Here is a 5,519-nt window from a genome sequence, read left to right as displayed (position 1 = left end):
TGTCTGAAAGAGTTTATTTCAGTAGTTTACCTCAATTTCATCTGTCAGAGATTGGTTGTATCTGTAAATAGTTAAACATTACTTTCTTTTAATGCAGGCTGATAATTTGGACTACAGGTCTAATCTGATGTACAAAATCTAAATCTGTTTTTGGGAGAACTTCTGTTATTTCCCTGCCACGTGGAGCCCATTCTAGAAAACATCGTGACCACATTAAAGGAGTACTATAGATTATATTTGAGTGTGTGTTTCTGAGTACAGCAGTTATGTATACATACACACAATCTGTGTGGAAATATTGTACTATTCTGAACGAAAAATCCTGCGTTGTGCTTTTTAGCATACTTGTGCTTAAAGTCAATTCTGAGTGCTAGTCAGTGGCTGTTAGTTTGTATTCTTTTAAAATTGCTGTGGATTTTTTTTTCTGAAGAGCTCCAATAATTTCTTCTTGAAGGTAGTTTTTCCTAACTGCATGTGTTTATTTTCTCTAGTCAGAAGTCATGCTGATTATATTTTAAAATAGAAATGTCTTCCAAGTCCTTAATGGCTCAGGAAAGCTGAATTGTATTCCTTCTAATTTGTTTTTTGTTTACTGGTGCTGCAATTTTTGTAGTCTTGATAACCTGTTTTTAAACAGTATAATTTAAATTTGTCTCCTTTAATCTTTCTATTCTGTATGCTCAAGAAAATATCTTGCACTTCAGTATGCATTTATGTTATGACTGATGGAAACCTATAGTAGACAACAGTAAGCATTACTGCTTTTGACAGCTGTCTGAGTTGTTGACAGGATTACTAAAACATAACATACTTATATTCCCACTGAAAAAAAACATTGTATGAAGTTGTGTAGATACTGTCCTGTGCTATTAAAATGTCCAGTATATTTTAGTAAAAAACATATATCCCTTTCTATATTCACTGTTCTTTTTTAATTGCTTTGCAGAGCAACCTTCAAACTAGTACTTTATTCTTTTTTCTAATGAAATGTGGGTATTTTGTTAAGCTTCAGTGTAGAGATCTGGAATAATCAAGCTTAGCTTCTCCCCAGAGTTCCCTGCAAAGAGAGTTGTCACCATGGCTTTCTGTTTCTGGATGTGCAAAGGGTTTCTATTTAATTTCTTCTGATAGAGCTTTCCATGATCTGTAGTTTGCCTGAGATAAATGAGATGCCACTAAAATACATTGGCTGAAGTGTCATTTACAAACACATCATGGCAGGAATGGTGAGCGTACAGTGCAATGTCTGAAAATGAGAAAATGAACAATCAAATTATATCTTATATATTCATAAAGCATTTCACAACATTCTTGAGATCAAAGCAGACAGGAATATGTATGTAAAGTACAACGTAGGTTTTGAAACGTGTGCGATTCTGTGTATAAAATGGGATGATGAAGGCTTCTTTTCTCTTGACATTGTGCCAGGTCAAACACCACCCACTGTGATACAAAGAATCCCTAAGGCAAAACCGGGATATTACCCATGCTGAGGTCAATAATCAGGCCAATAGCAGCTTCCTACTAGCCCGCTTTACAGTAACAATATGTGAGGTTAGAGTCATGGAAATCTCATGGAAAACTTCAGAAGGCTTTGGTTCCTGTGTAGAAGCTCTCTTTGATAATAAAATGCCCTTGACAGATCCCTGTGAACAGTAGCATGAACTTCTGAAGAAGCATACTTTTATGCAAGATAAAAGGGGATCGATGCTGAGGCAAGAGGAGACTAATAAGACCGTAGTACGATTCACATAGGGCTAGTTCACTGCTTTTTCTTGATTTGTTGGGAAAATCAGGCATGAAAATTCATTTTCATAAGATAGGATCAACTAGTAGAGGTAAATAGAAATGCAGAGAATTATTAGAATGAACAACTGTGGGGATGTAATTGAAAGTGATTAAAAACCTGACAGAATATAAAGTATTTTGATGCTTGACCATCTTGGAGCTGTTAAGGACATTACCATAGATTTTCATAGAATTCATATTTTGTATTCACTTGAATGACTGGGGCACATAGTTTGTACATGCATGTTGGGCTCCGTCTGCCAGGAAATGTCAGGTTGATGTAAATTATGCAGCAAAACATAGAATTTTCTTTTGCTGCAAACCAGTAAAGTGAAAGTGAAATACTTCTATACCACTTCCACATTTTTCTTCCTAAAGAAACCATAGGAAAATGACTAAGAAACTACAGTGAGATGTCTGTCTGAGAGCTGCTTGATTTTTGAGCAGGTAAGGATTTTGAAATTAAACTGTGGCATTTCTCAACCTTTTGAATCCACGTGATATTTTGGTTTTCTGCTTTATTTTTAATCCAGAGTTTAAATATAGTGCTCCCATACTGCAAAACTTAAATAAAAAAATAAAGCAAGCTCTTAATATATAGAATTAAATGTCAAGGAACTCCACTTCTCCATCATAATTTTAATATTGCTAGCATAAAAAATTAAAATGTAGGATAGGTGTTATATGGAGGAGGAAAAAAAAATTGATTTCATTTTGTAGAAGTTAATGCTTCATTGGAAGCCTTTCTCTCCTTCTGCTTTTTTGAATACTGTCATGTGGAGCTGTTATGCTATTGCTATCTTTATCCTGGGACTTTACCACTTAAATGCCTATATTTTAACAATATTGCTGAGTATACAATACGGTAACTATAAGGCTTACTTAAGAGAGTCTTTCTTTGACATTAGCAAAAATTGGCCAAGCTTTTGGTGTATATTTTGTCTTCCAAAACCATGAATTGATCTGAGATATGCCTTTTTAATGCATCTTACTTTTTTAAACCCAAATATTCAAATAGTTACTGTGGAATGAAGAGAGAATATCAAACAGTTTCCCCTGAACTTGCATGCATCTCATGCTGCAAGTGAAAGTGCTTAAAGTCTTTATATTCCAACTGTGTTCTTCCATATATATGTGTAGCAATATTGATGATTTCACTTTGTACCAAAACGATTTTATGAAGGAATAAGAGAAATATTGCCTGTAGTTGAAACCATTTTTTTCTCCTTTTTTCTTTATTGGTGATGCTAGTTATGGGACATTATTTTGTAACAAATTGAATTGCAAAAAAGTAATTCCCTCAGAAGCTCTTTTTCAGCTCCTTTTCTAATTAGCCTATGTATACTGAAAATGTTTGCAGTCCCCTTTTCAAGATGTTTACAGAATTGCTCAGAAGTTTATAGCTTCTTTGTGAAGATCAAGAAAAAGATTTTTTTTTTTAATTTTTCAACAGTTGTTAATGCATCAAACCTAAGATTCCCATATGTATATTAGATACTAAAATCCTTTGCTTTTTTACAACTAGAAAAAAAGAAAGTCATGGCTCTTTTATTTATATGGCAATTGTTAGGTGTCCGAAGTTGTTACTGTCAAACTCAGGAAGAGTCTGTCCTGAGTAAATGCTTTGGGACTTGATCTGATTTTTGAAATGCCTTTGTATTATGAGATCAGATGCATAAGAATGTGATTGTGTTTATTTTTACATGAATCCCGCTGGTAGAATCCTTAGGGATTTGCTGTATCAAAGGTATTTATGAGAATATTGCCCTTGGCTGCAGTTTGAAAGAGAGTACTGTGAGACAGGGACAGATGAAGTGTATGCAGTGGTGACTCTTATAGGAGAGAATGGCAAGAGTCTCAGGTCTGGATACCATTTCTGATAACACTGCTCAAGATCAAGGAAAGGTTAAAAAAAAAACACAAAACAACAACAAACAACAAACCTGCACCATCAGATTTTTACTTTGAAGATCTGTTTTATGAAGTAGTTCTTTAATGTTCATCATTCAAGCAAAGCATGAGCAGAAGGATTAGTCATGCAATAAATAGACTCAGTATGTGCTGTTGCCTCTGCATGGCATGGGCTTATTTGAAGAACAGAATCTTCAGGCGTGTGACTTTTTATATTTGGCCTTTAGAGTGAGACAGATGTTTATTGTTTGTAAATTTGAATACTTCTTTGTTCTTCAGTCTTCCTGCATTAGAAGGAAGAATTGGACAAGAAGATGGTAAATAAAATTTGGTGAGTTTGTCATAGAAGTTCCTCACCATGTCTAGGTTTATATTTCCTACGCATCACAAACAATTGAAATGACAGAGCAAGGAGGAAAAGAGGAGAGACTTATCAAATTGCATATGAAATCTTTATTGATGATGTGGTGTTCTTGTGAGAAGTAGGTGCTATTTACTCTCAGTTCAGAAAGAGATCTGAAGCAGTAAATACAAAGAACTAGCAAAATTTCCTTTAAAAAAAAGACATCTAACATTTTTATTAATCTATAATAATACTATATTAAGAATAGACACTTGCTGATTTATAAAAAGTATATATATGCACAAGAGCACACACATGGAGGACTTGTAATTGCTGAAGTAATGTATAAACTTTTGTCCCTTTAAATTTACTGATTGAAAAATGAAAAAATCCTGTCCTTTAAATTTTCAGCTTTGACAGAGGTTACATTAAATCTCTTTATCTCCCAAGCACCTACTCTCCTCTAGATTTTTTCACAGGCATTTATCCACAGGAAGTTCATTTCCAATCTGGGAGTGTGAGGATTTGGAATGTAGCTTGGATTTGCTGAGGAAACTTGAAGAACGTCTTCATGTTCCTAGTAGAAACTGTAGATCAGATTCTTAGATCCTTGAATCACCAAGGTTGAAAAAGATGTGCAAGGTCATCTAGTTCAACTGTCCATTTACCACCAGTGTTTCCCCTCTAAACCATGTCCCTTTGTAGAACATCTAAACATTGCTTTGAACGCCTCCGGAAATGATGACTCCACCGCTCCCTTGAGTAGCCTGTTCCAGTGTCTGACCATAGTTTTGGAAAATTTTTCCTAATATCCAACCTGAGCCACCCCTTGAGGCAACTTGAGGCTATTCCCTCTAGTCCTATCACTAGTTATGTGGGACAAGAGACTGGCCCCCACCTTGCAACAGCCTCCTTTCAGGTAGTTGTTGAGAGCTACAAGGTGTCCCCTGAGCCTTCTCTTCTCCAGACTAAACATTCCCAGCTCCCTCAGGCACTCCTCGTAAGACTTGTGCCCCAGACCCTTCATCAGCTTCGATGCCTTCCTCTGGATATGCTGGATATCCTCTGGATAAGGCCTTGATGCCTTTCTTGTAGAGCGGGGCCCAAAACTAAATACAGTACTTGAGGTGCTGAGTACAGGAGAATGATCACTTCCATGGTCCTTTTGGCTGCACTATTTCTGATAAAAGCCAGAATGCCGTTGGCCTTCTTGGCCACCTGAGCACATTGCCTGCTCATGGTTAGCTGAGTGTCAACCAAACCCCTCAAAGTCCATTTTTTCCACTGTCTTCCAGCTGCTCTGTCCCAAGCCTGTATTGTTGCCTGGGGTCATTGTGGCCAAAGTGCAGGACCTAGCAGTTGGTGAATGGTCAGAGCTTCCCATTGTCCTGTGAGTGCACAATAAGACAAATTAGCATATTTCTGCATTGCTTAGTAGATGCTTTGCAAGGTTATTTGTTTTTTTTTGTTTTTTTTT

The 5,519-nt window shown here is 36.2% G+C and overlaps 1 long non-coding RNA gene across 1 annotated transcript in view; it reads left to right on the top strand.

Moving 5' to 3' along the window:
* Positions 1–2,171: 2,171 nt before the first annotated feature.
* The window catches only part of LOC109368258, a 5,227-nt gene continuing 1,879 nt past the window's right edge, over positions 2,172–5,519 (top strand). The window contains exons 1-2 of the long non-coding RNA XR_002116114.1: positions 2,172–2,235; positions 3,979–4,030. This is a non-coding gene — a long non-coding RNA (uncharacterized LOC109368258). The remainder of the gene's footprint in view (positions 2,236–3,978; positions 4,031–5,519) is intronic.

Source organism: Meleagris gallopavo, chromosome 6 (genome assembly GCF_000146605.3).
Source record: "Meleagris gallopavo isolate NT-WF06-2002-E0010 breed Aviagen turkey brand Nicholas breeding stock chromosome 6, Turkey_5.1, whole genome shotgun sequence".
NCBI lineage: Eukaryota > Metazoa > Chordata > Aves > Galliformes > Phasianidae > Meleagris > Meleagris gallopavo.
Note: the sequence above shows the minus strand (reverse complement) of the source record. Positions and strands in the feature narration are given on the sequence as shown.